The 18,982-nt window shown below is 43.2% G+C and overlaps 1 long non-coding RNA gene across 1 annotated transcript; it reads left to right on the top strand.

The window, feature by feature from the left end:
• Positions 1–212: 212 nt before the first annotated feature.
• On the top strand, positions 213–17,710 carry LOC310879699. The gene is made up of 3 exons (XR_014571031.1): positions 213–354; positions 15,773–15,834; positions 17,451–17,710. It is a non-coding gene; the product is annotated as an uncharacterized lncRNA (long non-coding RNA).
• The last annotated feature ends 1,272 nt before the right edge of the window (positions 17,711–18,982 follow it).

The raw sequence follows: 18,982 nt of genomic DNA, 5'->3' as shown, positions 1-18,982 counted from the left end.
TTTAATTTTATATCTATAATGATATATGTCTCCACAATGAGGCTGGAGAATGTAACCTATAGCAGCCTACTACTATAGCCTACTAGCCTACTATAGGCGGAAAAATGTCAACCAGAATAACCCGTTCTGAGTGAAACTCCCTATGCACTGGCCCTATAGCGTGAAGGTTCACAGAATCACAGCAGAGGAGCCTAAAACCAGAAGAGCACAACATGGAGGTCCTCCTGTCTTCTTTGTTCTTCACGGCAAACAGCAGAGTTTTAACGGCGTTGAGGCCGACGATCATCATGCGGATTAATTTCTACATGCTGTTGGTGCTGGTTCTGTGGAGCAGCTGTAACACACCTGGGACAGGTACAGGCTATGGCCCTCATTTATCAATTGAGTGTAAAATCTGGCCCAAATTCGAGTGTAGGTTTCGTAGTACACCCACGTCGCCGCGGCATTTATAAAGTGATCGCAAACAGCTGATCCTTCCTTAACCCATTTTGACCTGAGATCAGATTCTAAAAATGTCTTCTAGCCTACATTCTGACAATTTTCTGAAAAAGCTATGTTTCTATGTCAGTCGTTCTTTGATTTTTCAAAAATAGCTGAAGCATAATACTAACACCAAAAAGGGTTCCCGCTCAAAATGGGTTAATTTTGTTTCCGACGTTAATAAATGTGACGGCTGAAATCTATTTTGCATGCCCTATGAAACTTTATTGAACTCAATAGACGGCCTCCCTGCGCAGCCTAAACCTTATGTGGTAGGCTACTGGTAGGCTACAGTATAGTGGTGGTGGGCTCAGGCTGGCTGGGTTGCCAAGCGGATGCGGTCCCCACTTGCGCTGGATCGGCAGTCACATCAAGTACAACAGTCAAGTATTGAATGTTATGGCCCAGGCCGTAGCGTAACGGTCTGGGCACCGGACTGGTAATCCAGTCGCAGTGTGCCGCGGGTTCGACTCCCGGACCCGACACGGCCTTTACTGCATGTAATCCCCCCATCTCTCTCCTGTTTCCTGTCAGCCTACTGTCTGTCCCTTCAAAAATCAATAAAAGGCGTAAGCCGCAAAAAATATCTTAAAAAAAAAGAAAAAAAGTATTGAATGTTATAACGCTTTGTTGTGCCTGTGTCTCTGTCTCCTCCACCTCCTCCATGGTTAGTTTGTTTACGTCTCTTCTCTCTAACGAGTCTAATGAGTTACACACACTAGTTTAGGTTGTTGTTCCGCGTTCCGGACGGTTTAAGGCTGCATCCAATACTTCACACATACTGTACGACGTACCAACGAGTGTGCATCGTTTCCCTATCCGCTCTAGAGTCTAGATCTAGAGCGGATCAGCAGTCTGCAAAGCAACTCCACCACAATCCAGTCTACCATTATGAATAAACACTCAAACCCACAGTTCCACCAAGGCTCGTGAAAATAGTAATAATTAGTGATGCAAGAAATCGGCAGAAAATGGCTAGAAATTCATTTTCGGCCTATTCGGTTTCGGCCCAAATAGGCAGAAAATATATCACCGAATAGTGTATGCAATGAATGCATTCAAAAGAGCAGAATAAATGTTTTATGGATCCATAACAGTGATTATTATTTAAGTAAAGTTTTGCCATAACCATAACATAACATTTGTAGAATCAAACTCAGGTCTTAATGGGTTAAGTGGGGATACTAAAACAGTGATATTCAGTTACACTTCATACCAATGATACTGTGCGGGTGTAGGTATGTTAAGTGATAACCACTTTCAACATGGCATTATAGGCAAAAGCTTTCTAAATCTTTCACATTTTCCAAACATCTACAAGCTTGTAGGTCAACTATTTTCGCTATTTGTTGTTCAACAAAGTATATAGTGCTCAAGTGGCATTCTGGACTAGACCTGTCTGGCTGGAAACATTGTGGTTGCAAAGACTGACCTTCTGACCTTTCAGCTACAGGACTGTGTCACAGTCATTACCAGAGAGATGTCTTTGGGGTGAGCGGTGAGTCTCTCACCACCGCGGCTCAGTGACGTCATATCGTAGTTTTCGGTGGTCAGCTCTTAGCCGAAAACGACTATGAATAAGGCCTTCACATTCCACTATATTTTAACTGTTCAACTTGACTGACATGTGTTTCTCTCCACAGCCCATGAGGTGATGTACCTTCCACCACAAGACAGAGGCATCCGTGTGGAACTGTTCCCAGACTACCGCTCTGTTCCTGAAGCCATCACCAGCGTCCTGTGGATGCACGCACCCGATGTATCCGCACCCTGGTTCGGTATGTGGACTGGTGATGACACGGTAGAGTTTCCAACCGAGGCTCTTTATAGTTGGTGAAGCAGCGTTAAAACTACAAAATAACACAAATTACTATAGTCTTTAAAGAAACAGTTGAACAAAATAAGCTTCAACTTGAATACAATTCAAGTAAAGCCATCGTAGTACAACAGAATTGCGTTGGACATGAAATCCAACGGTGCAAACAAAAACATTTAGACCTGACAAATGTCTTCTACGTTTTCTGAAAAAAAAAGTCAGTCATTCTCAAGGACTCCCAAAAATATATGTAATTGGCCGGGAGACCCCCATCTGAAAATATTGGGACCTCACAGTAGCGCGGCACTCGGTGAGCTTGTAGATCTGCTATTTTTCAACAGCTAAAGTATAACATAATGCCTAAATCACCAAAAGGGGTTCCCGCCTGCCCAGAATGGGTTAAGGAAGGCAGAACATGCGTTGCACTAATTGTAGCATGGCATTTGTGATATATTGAAGTTGGTGATGCGGGACGGCCCGTTGCCCGCGGGCGGGCGGACGGGACAAGGTTTTTAGCGTAATTATCGCGGGGCGGGTCACTCCAAAAAGAGGGAAAAACAACATTCCGCTATAGCTCTCCTGTCTCTACTCCTGAAACCATCAGCTTGTTCTGTTGTTCATCAATGTGTTGCTAATGAAAGGGGGCTTTAGCCCCTCGCTGTTTTGACCGTCGGAGAGAAAGGTTTCCTCTCCGTCCTGAACTGGACTGTAGCATTTCATGTTGAAATAATTCCCCTCTCGCCCAATCTGAGGCTGAACCTGGCTGCATCTGCACTACATCTTTCTTAACCCGAGAACAAATTCTACAAATGCCTTCTTAAATCCTGACCGTTTTCTGAAAAACACATGTTTCTATGTCAGTGGTTCTCTAACGCATTCATGTCAAGGACCCCCAAAAATACCCCCATCTGAAGAAAATTGTCCCCCCCCCCCCAGAAGCAAAGATTTGAGTTAAAATTGTTCGCTGAAAGAATCTAATTCAATGATTCGTGCCACATTTTCACTATTTTTCAAAAATAGCAGACCTGGCTCGACCAGCTTGTAGATCTGCTATTTTTCAATAGTTAAATATTGCTTAAAACACCAAAAAGGGTTCCCACCCAGAATGGGTTAATTAGTGTGGTGCTGTGGTAGGCAAGAGACAAGAGATCCAGTATAAGTCATTTTACACTTGGTTGCATGCTGAAAATATAGCTGATCTACAAGCTCACAACGCGTTGCAGATTGGCTATTTTCAGCGAGTGTATACAATCAGCCATTACGACGGCATCAAGCCACATCTTGGTCGACTAAATCAACTGTATATTTAGTCGACTAAAACTATAGACAAACACTAAAACTTTCCAGGTGACTAAAATGTGACCAAAACTAAATGAAAACTATTCAAGAGACTATTATGACTGTCAAAAACAAAACTGCTAGAGGCAAGTATCCGTAACCTTCTTTTGGTCTGTGGCACTGTTGTTTTTGGCAGCAAATTTAGATGTTAGTTTTAGTCATATAGTCTCTTGAATAGTTTTTCATTTAGTTTTAGTCTTTAGTCTAGACATGATATCTGTGAAGTTGGCCGACCGGCCAAGGCTCCAAAAAGACAGAAGAGTCCAAGAATGCCTTTTTAGGGTTTTTATTCACCTTTCCAGTCCCGTGCAGATTATGGTACAGTGCGGCCTCGGCAAAGACAATGAGAAAAAACAAGATTTGGCCAAAATAACAGATGTACAAACATAAACACACTTGAAGACAACACTACTGAACAACACCTAAAACAAGGAGAAGCTGTAACAGGCCATACCCTTACTTTCCAAAGGGCCCTGGCAGCTCTCACTTAGGTTACCTGTGTGTCAACCAAGGTCTAACTAAACACACATCAGCTGCGGTCTCCCCTTTATAGGAGAGAGACATACCAAACTGTATCACAGCAAATTGGCAATTCAATTAACTCACCATAAGTATACAAAGGCCAATGAGTTAACACACCATTACTGAAGGTTTTAACCTGAACTTAAACATGAAATTATGGACGTCCATTCATACACAAACTATAGTTTGGTTTTAAATGAGATTGCTCTCGAATCAAACACCCCTCCTCCTCTGCAGCACTTGGCACCTTCCCAGTCAACAGGAATGCCACTGCAGAGGGAGAGGTGACTCACAATCAATTCAACTTCAAATCAATAAATACATTTAAAACAACAACATACACTTAACAACTTGAACCGCCACTTCCAAGCCGGCTAATTGATGATAATTAATGGGAAGCAGGTGTAGTAAAGTTTATGCCATGTCCCGAATCATTGTCTGTGTATAGGGCACGGGCTGCCCCGTGACAATATCGACTAAATATCATACGATTTTTATCGACTAAATCTACAGTTGATTTAGTCGAACAACATTTATGTTGGCGGGCTTTGATGCCGTCGTAATGACAGTTTTTTTCACTGAAAATAGCTGATCGAGGAGCTCACAACGCGTCGCAACGCAATGCGTTGTGAGCTTGTAGATCAGCTATTTTCAGCATGCAACTATTATTGTAAAATGACTTATACTAGATCTCTTGTCCACTATAGTCCCTTCCTAACATTTTAGTCTAGTTTTTATTTGTTGACGAAATTGTCAATATATTTAGCCTTAGTTTTAGTCGTCATAGCTTAGTTTTCAGTTAGTTTTCAATTCAGTTTTCACCAGTGGAAAAAGATAGTCGACGTACATTACATTTTTTGTCATAGTATCAGTCGATGAAAACAACAGTGCTCTGTGGTCTTTTACAGCCAACAAGGCAGCGGAATGGTATCCGGAAGGTCTGGAATACTACATGACGTTTAGAGACCGCTCCACACTGGACACACACACCGGACGGCTGGTCATCGACAACATGACCGTAGAAGACATCGGGCTGTATTCTGTGGAGATCAACGACAGACTTCACAACAAGACTTACCTGCTTAAAGAGATGAGTAAGTATGACTCACAACAAGACTGACCTGCTTAAAGAGATGAGTAAGTCTGACTCGTCATTTATTGGCTGTCCTTTAATGATGTTTTTTTATTTTATATTATCGATAGGCCTACATTTATTTAACCCATTTAGACATGAGGACGATTCTACAAAATGTCTTCTTAATTCATGACAGTTTTCGAAGAATAAGTCTTTCTTCTTATAAACTAGTCAACTAGTACCAGCATGATCAACTAGTGGATTTACTAGTCGACTAGTTGAATAGTCGACTAGTTGAATAGTCGACTAGTTAAAGCCCTGTACAAGTGTGTTCATGATAGATTTATTGGTTGATTCTTTATTTAAGTGGCATGCCCATATGGACTTACAGGACACTTTTTACACTTTACATAAACAATGACAATGAACCCACATGACGGTTTGCAAACAATGATCAAGTGAATACCAAACTGACACTCCAGATCAAGGCAGATTACATAATTAAGCTATATTACATGAGAGTGTAATCACTTCACTTCACTTCAGTGATTCTTGCAGAACTAGACTACGTCTCGTTCCTGACCGCATCACTGTCGTGGCAATAATCACGCTAAACCACACCCTCTCGTGTAATAAAAACAAACAGTTACCCTTAAAACTAAGAAAATCGCTGAAAAAAACACATTTGTTTTAGTGACAGATGTAGTCACTATACGACCACAAATGTCCCAAGAAACTAGCTGGCCTAGCCACCGAGTTTGCTGCGCTCTGGGAGAACAGAGCAGCTGAATTCTTTGTTTTGATTTGGTGTGGAGTGGTGCTCGTTTGAACCACGGCTAGAAGGCTGTTTCAACCAATCAGATTGCTTCCTCGAAACGACCTGTGGTATAATATATACAACATAAAATTAAATCCACCATTAGGTGACAGGAGACACATGTACCTATACTTGAAGATAGATGATAGATGATAGATGTGTGTGGTGCAGTAATTCATTCTGTGTCCTCGACAGAGAAAGTCCCAAAGCCAACCCTGGCCTTCAAACCGTGTGACTCCAACTCCAGCAGCTGCACGCTGCACTGTATCAGTGACGACGTCACAGAGTCGGGTCCGGTCGGCTATCGCTGGAAGTTCGATGCAGGGGAATGGAGCGGACCCAACTCCTGGGAGACGACCATCTACAACGATGAGAGTGTGCGAAAAGTTAAAAAGATTTCCTGTCAAATAAAGAACCTGTTCAGTGAGGAGCAGAGTTCTCATCGCAACGTGCTTTACAAAGGTGTGTGTGTGTGTGTGTGTGTGTGTGTGTGTGTGTGTGTGTGTGTGTGTGTGAATGCACACGTGTGCGGTTCTGATTTTTGGACTCAAAGCTGTAGGAAATACTTAATTGCCAATATTGGTTGTTGTAAAGGTATTGAAGGAGAATTCCATGCTAGAATGCTTTCTTATCTTTCTTACCTTTCTTTGTAGTTGTTACGTCCCCACCAAAGAGGTCCAGGTGTTTTTTGTGCAAAAACTCCTTATTGGCTATTTTCCCTACCATAAGCCCTCAATGAATTGCATTGCATTGAATGGGAATTGAATGGGGCTATGGGGTGTTATGCTAATGAGCTTATTTCCATCGAAAGAAGTAGTAAAGTGTGCCGCTTGGGATATTATTTACATTATGAAGAGAGGATATATACAAATAAATTATAATTTTGAGCGATGGAAATAAGCGAATTAGCACAACACCCCATAGCCCCATTCAATTCAATGCAATTCATTTAGGGCTTATGGTAGGGAAATAGCCAATAAGGAGCTTTTGCACAAAATAACAACTGGACCTCTTTGGTGGGGACGTAACAACTACAAAAAAAGGTAAGAAAGCCTTTTAGTATGGAATTCTCCTTTAACATGGAGTCCGCCGGAAACGAGGAACACAAAGGTTTAAATTAGCACCCTAGCCCGCCAAACCTGGGATTCTCGGGTTTGAGGGCTTCTTTAATCAATTTTTTGATCCGATCATATCGCTAGCTGATGTTGCTAACCGCATGAACACAGAGTGGGACACTGTGGCCGCGGCCATTTTGAACATGCGCGCACATCCACTTCCAGTCTAAGCCCACCATTCACAGCTCTGTATCTCAGAAAGGACATTGAGGGGGCAGTTTCTGGTGAATCCAAGGGTTTTCAATGGGCAGGCGGGCTGACACTCGCGGTCGGCTTTTCCCCGTTTTTTCCGACACAACAACATCCGCGGGCATGACAGCACACACAGCAGTTTGTCATTGAAACATTCGATTACGGATATTTGTCTCTTCAAAGTAAGTGTTACGCGCGATAAAACCTTGGCAATACGCTATCGAGGGATTCATTAATGCTGGCGCGATTGCTTGAGTCCCGTGGTGGGAGTTCTGCTCTGGTTTTGGTGAATATAAGTAGTACTAGTTCCGGTCATTTGGTGGTCGGGGCACTGGGGGCCACTCATTCAAAATAAATTAATCCACAATACTAGCGTAATTTGTATTGTCGACCTATTTCTATCATATAGTGCAACTATCATTATACAACGACCTGTTTCGAGGAAGCAATCTGATTGGTTGAAACAGCCTTCTAGCCGTGGTTCAAACGAGCACCACTCCACACCTAATCAAAACAAAGAATTCAGCTGCTCTGTTCTCCCAGAGCGCAGCAAAGTCGGTGGCTATAGGCTAGCTAGTTTCTTAGGACATTTGTGGTCGTAGTGACTACATCTGTCATTAAAAAAATCACACCCGTGTGAACCGAGTGGTGCAACTCCCCTCTCTCCGCCCCCCCCCCCCCCCCCCCCACCACTCAAAAATATGTTTTTTCAGCAATTTTCTTAGTTTTAAGTGTAGGAGAACTGTTGTATAATTGCAATATTACACCAGAGGGTGTGGTTTAACGTGATTATTGCCACGACAGTGATGCGGTCAGGAACGAGACGGAGTCGAGTTCCGCAAGCATCACTGAAGTGGCAATAATCACGTTAAACCACACCCTCTCGTGAAATATTGCTTGATTCAACTTCGACCCCTCGGTCACATGGAACATAGTGAATAATGATACAGGACACAAAAATAGCATTACTCTGTATACTGTTACATAGAAACACGATTTAAGTGTGAAACGGCAACCAAGAACAGAGCCTTTCTAATGGTGCAAACGGTATTTGAATACGCCACACGTTTTTTTCTGTAATCACAGTTAAAATTGGGATGTTTTAAGCCAACGCTCAAACATGCACACACGCGCACGCGCACGCACACGAAAAATGCCGATCTACAAGCTCACAACGCATGACGAAGGATGTATGTAATCCCATTGCCCAGAGGTTCCGTCAATGTCTCCTCATTTGCCAACCATGCAAGTGGTTATCAAAGTGTGGTCCGGGGACCCCCAGGAGTCCTTGAGGGGTTGCTAGGGGGACTATGATTATTGAATCCTATTGGATGGGCTTTAAACAGCCATAACTCCAGTTTGCAGCATGCTAAAGGTCCCAAACCTCATGGGTGGTTTTACGGACTTCCAATTTCAAAAAACAATAATTCCTACTTCCGGTTTGACTGATTTCCGTCAAACTCCTCCCACAACTATATGAGGGAGGGTGGAGTTAAATGGTGCAACCCGGAAGGGGATCTGTTCACTTCCTGTTTTACAAGGAAGTGGTCACAGAGGAATCAAAAAGGTAAAGACATTTTATTTTCTAGTTCTGTTTTATATTTCTGTCTTACAGCTCCTAAAGAACCAACAGAACCACCAGGCAGAGGATTAATAAATGGGATTATTGTTACTGTCGTCATGGTGATAGTAGCACTTGGAGTTTTACTCTGGAGGAAGAAACCTCGTAAGTATTTATAGTGGAACAAGCAGGGTTGGGAAGGTTAGTTTTAAAAAGTAATCCCCTACAGTTACAAGTTACTTGGATTCATACATCTATTTTATCACAATAATGATAACAATGTCAGGGGGGGGGACAATCTAAAATCTCACTGGCCAATCACTGTCTCACATCTCACTGACCAATCACTGTCTCACATCCCACTGACCAATCACTGTCTCACATCTCACTGACAAATCACTGTCTCACATCTCACTGACCAATCACTGTCTCTCATCCCAGCTTTGTGTTTTAATATTTTTTTATTAAGCAGAAAAAGACATGGACAATACATGAACTTATGACACATACACTTATGGCACAACATACGACACTTGACTTTCCTTTCTCTATTAGACACTGAAGGTTCTCTGCGGATTTAAATCAGAATCTATAAGGCATTCATAATCCCAAATGGGTTGACAGTACAATAACAGGACAAAAACAAAAAGTATATGCAGATCATAAAATACATATTATGCCAAAGGGGCATAAGGACATTAAGTATACAAATCATAAGTAGGCTACCTATTTACAGTTTCACACCAAATTGAGTATATTTAGACATCACAATATAGCTGCCACCATCATCTTTTAGATTATGTAAATCTGACCCCTATACCTCCTCATTGGTGTGTTGTCTAACTGGCCTCCTCGGTCATTCCAATACACATAACATTTGACCACTCATCCCCTATATGAGGTGCCAGAGGCTGCCATGCTTCGACGAATTTGTCCAGGTTGCCCCGTAGGACATCCCAGCTTTTGACAGAAGAAGAGAAGGAAAGACGACACAGAGCCGCCAAACTGAGAGGTAAGGTGTGTGTGTGTGTGTGTGTGTGTGTGTGTGTGTGTGTGTGCGGGCGTGCGGGCGCGACATGTGACAAAATGAAAATGCTTTTTTCGCTACAGGTCTGTTGGAGAGAACACCAGGATATCGTCACATCACTGACTATGAAGAGGAGCTTCAACGCAACATGAACAACACATATCTGAGTGTAGAACAGGGCACACAGTCTGAGGTCATGTTTGAAAACGTCTTCACCACGCTCTACAATGTAGACGTCGAAAAAACATACATCCACAGCCATCATGAGGTCAGACAGATGGAGATGAAGAAGGCAGGAGAAGGAACAGAAATCCAACTCGGTCAGATGTTCAAAGACCTTTCTGAACTGATCAAAAGAACAGTGCTGACCGTTGGCTGTGCAGGAATTGGCAAAACGTTCCTCGTACACAAATTTGTGTCTGACTGGGCCAAGAGATGTTTCCCCCAAGACCCACACCTTGTGTTCCCGCTCAAGTTCCGCCAGTTAAATCTGCTCAAGGGACAGAAGTTTACTTTGGCACAGCTAATTCACTGCTGCATTGCGGATACCAGATTTATTGAGGAAGACATTCTTAATCATATCTTCACTGAATTGCAGAAGTCAGGAAACTACAACGACACCCCCTTCAAAGTCATGTTTGTTATGGATGGTTATGATGAAAATAATTTCCAGTTTGATTTCAAAACAGAAATTGGCCTTATGAATGTCAACGACTCCTACCCAGTGGAAGATCTCCTTGTAAACCTCATCAAGGGGAAGCTCCTCCCCTCTGCTCGCATCTGGATAACCTCGCGACCTGTAGCAGCCAATCAGATCCCTAAGGAGTTTGTAAACAGGATGACAGAAGTACGAGGGTTCATCAGAGATGACCAGAAGAAGGAGTTCTTCCAGAAGAGCATCAGTGATGAGAACCAGGCCAGCTCAATCTTCTCACAGATCAAAGAATCAAAGATCCTCCACACCATGTGTGAAATCCCAGTCTTCTGTTGGATCCTTGCTACGGTTGTGAAGAACATGGGGACGACAGTCAGGCTGCCCAAAACCCTGGTTGAGCTGTTCTGCCACTTCCTGATCTCACCGATACAGAGGGAGAATCCTGAACAAGGCGAGGCAGACAAAAATAAGCTCATAGAGGATGCAAGAGAAGTTATTCTGAAGCTGGGCAGGATGGCGTTTCACCAACTGGACAAAGGCAACATCATTTTCTATGAGAAAGACCTGAAAGCGTGTGGTCTTGATGTGAACGTGGACTTGAAGAACTTGGGCTTTTGCACAAAGTTCTTCAAAGAAGACGATGTGTTTTCCCTCCAAACGGTCTACTGCTTCGTTCATCTGACCTTCCAGGAGTTTCTGGCTGCAGTCTACCTGTCCCACTGTTTCACTCAGAAGAACACGGAGGTCCTGAAGACATTCCTGGGAGATGATGTACAGTTCAGACCACCACAGTCTGAACTGTACAGTTCAGACAGTTATGGTTCAGACAGTGACGGTTCACACAGTGACATGTCCCTGTCTGACTTCCTGAAGGCTGCTATGACGAAAACCCTGAATAGTGAGAGTGGTCGCCTGGACCTCTTTGTCCGCTTCCTTCATGGTCTCTCACTGCAGTCCAACCAGAGTCTGTTAGGAGGTCTGCTGGGTCAGACAGAGAACAGTCCAGAGGAGATCCAGAGAGCCATCAGCAACCTGAAGGAGATGAATGATGACGATGATGATGATGATCATAAGTTCTCTCCTGACAGATGTATCAACATCTTCCACTGTCTGATGGAGATGAACGACCCGTCAGTCAGTCAGGGGATCCAACAGTACCTGGAGTCAGAGAACAGATCAGGGAAGGAACTCTGTGTGCCCCAGTGTTCAGCTCTGGCCTCCATGCTGCAGATGTCAGAGGAGGTTCTGGAGGAGTTGGACCTGCAGGAATACAACACATCACAGGAGGGGCGACGGAGACTGGTCCCAGCTGTGAGGAACTGCAAAACGGCCAGGTTAGTAGTAGAATATCATCATGTTAGAGCAGCTTTCACTCATATACTTCATTCATTCATTGATTCATTCATTCATCGATTCAAAATAAAAATAAACACATGTACACATTGTCATTGTGACAAATGAGAACATTATTTCAGTTAAAACTACATAAATTCAGTTCAGTGAGACTCACTTCATATTTATGAATGAATGGTTCAAACAGTGTGTGTGTGTGTGTGTGTGTGTGTGTGTGTGTGTGTGTGTGTGCGTGCGTGCGTGCGTGCGTCCTCTCTGTACTATTTACCAGTGTCCTCATTAGTTATTCTACAATGAAAACAAACTATACCAAATGAGAAATGGACCGTACCATTAGTGAAGGGGTGTACAGAGGATGGTCTTTTAAACAATGAGCTTGGTCATTACGTTTACACGTTACTTAATACATTTAAATGTAAGGTCCATGATTTCCATTGCTTAGCCAGAAAAGTATCCAAACACACACATTTCAGACAGCACCACAGATAACCTCCTCGACAGTGAACGTGGCCTGTTCTGTTTTGATCATCTCTGATTTTACATTTAATCTGTAATTACAGACTTGCTGGCTGTGACCTCAGAGAGGAACACATTGAAGTTGTGGCTTCAGCTCTCAGCTCCAATCCGTCCCATTTGAGAGAACTGGACTTGAGTGGAAACGACTTAAAGGATTCCATGGATCTGGTCTGTGCACTGAAGAGCCCATACTGTTGTCTGGAGATTCTCAGGTAAGATTAATTTACCATTTTTATTTTTATTTGGTTACGTTCTGTTATAGTAAGTGATTATAATGCAGTTATTATGGAGGTGGTACTTTATTTGAAGTGTGGATAAGGTTGATACCATGGTAACTCACACTGACCTTAATATTGATAAGATACAGTGACTAATATATGTAGTCTATATGCTGAGATACTACATTCCTACTACAGTCCTCTCTGTACTATTTACCAGTGTCCTCATTAGTTATTCTACAATGAAAACAGACTATACCAAATGAGAAATGGACCGTACCATTAGTGAAGGGGTGTACAGAGGATGGTCTTTTAAACAATGAGCTTGGTCATTATGTTGAAACGTTACTTAATACATTTAAATGTAAGGTCCATGATTTCCATCTGTCTTCTACTTCTCTGTTCTTACTGACATCCTGCTAATGTCTGAAGAACTAGATTGAAGATCTTTTAGGTGCCTTTCACACCTAACGTTTGCTTACAAGGTCTGGATCAAGGACCATTGGACCAAATGTTTACATTATTGCATTTTGCATTAGGTCTGCTTAGCGTTCAGAGGATGTTGTTAAGCAAACCAAAATATTTAACAAATGTCATGCGGTCGTAGAGGCTGTTCATCTGTTGACAGAACATTTCTTCACTTCACTGTCATAGAGTGGAGCAACAGCAGCGAGTTGTGATTTTCATTAGTTAATGTTTGTATTCCAATCATGAAAACAGTGGAGTTATGAGAACATTTAAGTTAGGAGAACATTTAAATTCAATATGCCTCTTATTTGCTTAGCCAGAAAAGTATCCAAACACACACATTTCAGACAGCACCACAGAGAACCTCCTTCACAGTGAACCTGGTCTGGACTGTTTTGATCATCTCTGATTTTACATTTAACCTGTAATTACAGACTTGTTGGCTGTAACCTCATAGAGGAACACATTGAAGTTGTGGCTTCAGCTCTCAGCTCCAATCCATCCCATTTGAGAGAACTGGACTTGAGTGGAAACGTCTTGAAGGATTCCGGAGTGGATCTCATCTGTGCTGCACTGAAGAGCCCAAACTGTTGTCTGGAGATTCTCAGGTCAGATTAATTTACGGTGTCAAATCGGCGTCAGCGGGCGACGGCAGCGCATACAAATGCCATTACTGCCAAAGAGACCGTCACTCACGTGTTAGGCTGCTCAGACACACAAAGCACTGTTCCCTCAGCACCACCTGATCCAATCCAAGTGCGCTTGTGCCATGGTCTCTCGAGACTGAAGGCCGCTACTACTACTTTATTTGAAGTGTGGATAAGGTTGATACCATGGTAACTCACACTGACCTTAATATTGATAAGATACAGTGACTAATGTATGTAGTCTTTATGCTGAGATACTACATTTAAAACACTAAACACCTCTGATGACACTATGAGTGGTTGAAATGTGTTCTGTCAGAGTGTCACCCTCTAGTTTTGAATGATATTATTTATATTAATGTTAATTCTTAATTGGTGTTGAGTATCAGGGATGTAACTAGACGTCAGTAAGCCCCCGCGCAGGCTGGTCAGCCCCCGACAGTTTGATCAAAATGCACAAAACGTTCTAAGCATGAACTTTGGATCAATATCTAAAAACCCAGTGGGAGAGAAGGTTTTATGTGGAAAACTTATGCTGCATGAGCCAACAAATTGTATGGCAGGAATATGTATTTTATTCGTCTTAAAATCTCTATCCCCTCCTCATCTGGTTGTATTCTTCATTTAGTCTGAAGAACTGCTGGTTGTCGGAGAGAAGCTGTGAAGTTCTGGCCTCAGCTCTCGCCTCCAATCCTTCCCATTTGAGAGAATTAGACCTGACTTTGAACAACCTGCAGGACTCCGGAATTGAGCTGCTATGTACCGGAGTGAAGAGTCCACATTGTCACCTGCAGACTCTGAGGTAAATAGAGTTTTATTCTGTGTGGATCTGTACTGCAGACTCTGAGGTAAATAGAGTTTTATTCTGTGTGGATCTGTACTGCAAACTCTGAGGTAAATAGAGTTTTATTCTGTGTGGATCTTTACTGCAGACTCTGAGGTAAATAGAGTTTTCTCTGTACTGGAGAATCAACAGCAGTTTGTTAATGTGTTGATTTCTCTGCAGGTTGTCAGGCTGTGCGATCACAGTGAAAGGCTGTTCTTCTCTGGCTTCCGCTGTAGCCCTCAACCCCTCCTCCCATCTGAAGCATGTGGATCTCAGCTGTAACCACCCAGGAGGAGATGCTGAGCAGACGCTGCTCTCTGCTGGACTGGAGACTGTCAAGTGAGTCGACTTGGACCATCCATGTTGGTTTTTATTACATTTTTTCTAAGGCTGTCAAAGTTAACACGCTAATCGTGCGTCAACGCAAATTCATTTTAACGTCGTTAATTTAATTAACGTGTGATTTACGCAATGCACGGTGAGGTTTGAAAGAGGTTGAGAGTCATTTTACACTCTCAAGAGTTAGAGATCTCTAAGGGTCCATGTACCAACTGCCCATCATTTAGCTGGGGACCACCTGGAGCCCCTTTAACCCATTCAGGCCTTATGTCGAAATTATTAAAATGTCTTCTAAATCATGATAGTTTTCTGAAAAACCCATATTTCTACAGTATCAGTATATTCAAAGATTTGCACCACATTTTCACGATTTTTCAAAAATAGAAGATCTACAAGCTCGTAGCGCGGTAGATCTGCTATTTTTCAATAGATAAAAGTATAACATAATGCTTAACCCATTTAGCCCCGACGTCGAAATAAAAAAACCTTCGCTCTGAAAAAATATATATTCAAAGATTTGTGCCACATTTTCACGATTTATCAAGCTATGAGCTTGTAGATCTGCTATTTGTCCATAGCTAAAGTATAACATAATGCTTAGTTAAAACACCAAAAGGGGTTCCCGTCCAGAATAGGTACCACTCGTGGTCCCCGGACCACTGGTTGAGAACCACTGCTTTCTTCAATAGCTTTGCAATAAATGTTTAATGGTGAATGTGAGCTGAAGAGTCTTAATGAAGTGATGCATGTTCATACTCTGTGTGTCATTCAATGGTAATATAAATGTTTTATCATTTCTTCCTACAGTGTGAATAATGGAGGAGAACACTGGATAGATCACTGGATTAATCCTCGACTCCTTTCAAGATGTGAGTGTCTGTCTGTCTGTCTGTTTTTCCAATGGAAGTCACGTGGTTTGACCAAACAGCTGTGTGTGATGGGGGGAGGGAGGGGGGGGCAATTAAACACAAGTGTTTGGTCATGTTTGGTCATGAAACACAGGCAGAGCACAGCACAGTTGTTCTTTATGTGTGTACTCCGTCTGTCTGTCTGTCACCCCACAATAATCATATCCGAACTGGGGACCCCCACAATAATCATATCCGAACTGGGGACCCCCACAATAATCATATCTGAACTGGGGACCCCCACAATAATCATATCTGAACTAGGGACCCCCCACAATAATATTGGGGTCCCAATCCACAGGTTGAGAACCAGTGGATTCATGTGTACGTGCGTGTGCCTGTGCACATCTTCATGTGTGTGTGTGTGTGTGTGTGTGTGTGTGTGTGTGTGTGTGTGTTTTACAGTGTTGGGGAAGTTAGTTTTGCATTGCTCTTTTTGGCTGAGGACAATGTTTTATGTCTGCCACACAATTTGCATTTCACCTCAATGTTTTTGTCGTCCTTGACCCGCAAGTACTCAAAGTAATGTTTATATTTCCAACCCCCAAAGCAACCGATCTCGCTGTCATGATCCGCATTTGCCATTTTAGCATGTGGTACTGGCAGTGGCGGCCTGCCAGTACCACACGCTCTACCACAGCTCTCTCTTTATTAATGAATATAATTCGCCACAATCGCCAGCCTGTACACGTAGGACTGGACAGAATGAAAGTGCAGAGAGTAGGCTACAGACAATATGCCATACTATTACTAGGCTGTTGCTCTGCACTCTGATGCCCTCTCCACGCCGCGCACCGTGGCGCATGAACAACAACAACTCCACGTGGACCCACGACGACCCACATATGAATTAGATAGTTTATAAGAAATGGCACGGCGGCCATCCTTGCAGGCAGTGACAGTAACAGAATGAGAATCCTGTAGGCTGCCTGCATTGTAACCTGTTCATTTTGGGGGGCATGATGATGAAAGATACTATGAAACTTAACAATTCATTAAGTAGTACTCACCTATACGCCACCACGGAGGATAGGTGTTTAACGTAATTCCAAAGTGTTTAGCCTACATTGTTTAAGTCATAGACGCATGCGGTTTTTATGAACTTTGGCTAAAAGCATGTTAATTGTTATTATTCCACTACCACCCGGCACTTCTAGTCTAGTAGTCATGGCAGCTGTCTACAACCGAAACAACTTCCTCTTCAAAATAAAAGCTGCTTATAACAATACTTTTATTTCTTAAGTGAACTACAGGATGTAGTAGACGCAGGATAGTGGGCTTGGAAGGATAAATAAATCACACAGAAGGCAGGAGAAATAAACTCCACAGTATGATAGACTCACGGAGCTGCATGGCGAGACTTTTCACTGATCAAATAAGTTGACATAACGCCATAACGCAGTTAACACACGCACAGTAACTATAACGCCGTTATGGAATGGGAAATGTAAAGCGTTAGGTTACAAATTATTGCAAATAGTAGTTACATTATGTAACGTAACGCGATGTAAGGGTGTTGGTTACAACACTGGTGTTTTAGTCAGTGATTAATGTTTACTGTGTTGTTTTCTCATCAGATTCCCAGCGTCTCACACTGGACACAAACACAGCACACTGTGAACTCGCTCTGTCTGAGGACAACAGGAAGGTCACACGGGTGAAGGGACAGCGTCATCAGTATCCTGATCATCCTCAGAGGTTTGATGGATGGCCTCAGGTTCTGAGTGCAGAGAGTGTGAGCGAACGCTGCTACTCTGAGGTAGAGTGCAGTGGAACGGTTGTTATAGCAGGGACTGACAGAAGAATCAGCAGGAAAGGACGTGGTGATGACGGTTGGCTTGGAGGCAATGTCATCTCCTGGAGTCTGCGGTGTGATCGTAACCGTTACACTGTCAGTCACAATGGGAAGAAGACTGTCCTCCCTGTCGGTCGCTCTAGACCAGTGGTGAGAAAGTGGAATCTAGAGTCTAGACGCTCCAACGGGGTCTACAGAGTAGCAGTGTATGTGGACCGTCCCGCTGGGACTCTGTCCTTCTATGAAGTGTCCTCAGAGGACACTCTGACCCACCTGTACACCTTCCAGATCACGTCCACTGAACCGCTATGTGTTGGGTTCAGGTTGTGGGGGAGTGGCTCCTCAGTGTTTCTGTGTGAGCAGAGATCGGATCCCAGGATTCGGAGTCCTGTGTGACGAGAGACAGACAGATAAGACCATATGGACTATAGCCTGTCACATCAGGTCGCCATGGTTACTGTGACATCATCATAATGATATGATGACGAGAGACAGACAGATAAGACCAGATATGTTTTTGATACAATGTTAATTTTTATTTAAACAATCACACCTGTGTGAAGTGAGCAGCGCTCTTGACTGTCATCATACATCATAATGATGACAACGTCAGCCAATCAAATCATTGCATTCCGTGGTACACACACACACAGCTGTTCCACTCACAGGCTGTTCTCAAGACCCCTGGAACCACCTGGAACCCGACCCCTGGAACCCCCTCAAGGACCCTTGGAACCCCCTAAAGACCCCTGGAACCCCCTCAAAGACCCCTGGAACCCCCTCAAGAACCCCCTTAAGGATCCCTGGGGGTCCCCAGACCACACTAGCGGTCCAAATGGACCCTAACCGCAGTGGTTCTCAAACCCCCAAATTAATATTTACTTGTACCTGGGACCCCCATCTGAACATGTGTTGTAACAGGGACCCCCATCTGAACATGTGTTGTACCAGGGACCACCATCTGAACATGTGTTGTACCAGGGACCCCCATCTGAACATGTGTTGTACCAGGGACCCCCATCTGAACATGTGTTTTACCCAGGGGGGCAGTCAGACAGATATTTTGTGAAGCCACTAAGGAAATCGGGATTCCCTGAAAGTTCATATAATGGCCTGCTGTGGCGCTGTCATTGGGCCCAAATAAACCCATAGCTCCATAGAGATTCATGTATTTGGGCCCAACTTCACCTAGACTGTATTACCTTAATAAACATGGTCATGAATACTTTCTGTTTCCAGTCACTAGTTTAAAGTCAAATTTCTATGTTCTGGGCATCTTTGTAATGTTAGTGTTAGTACAAAGCAGGTAAAAGA

This window comes from Protomyctophum parallelum, assembly GCF_964188405.1.
Source record: "Protomyctophum parallelum genome assembly, chromosome: 22".
Lineage (NCBI taxonomy): Eukaryota > Metazoa > Chordata > Actinopteri > Myctophiformes > Myctophidae > Protomyctophum > Protomyctophum parallelum.
Note: the sequence above shows the minus strand (reverse complement) of the source record. Positions and strands in the feature narration are given on the sequence as shown.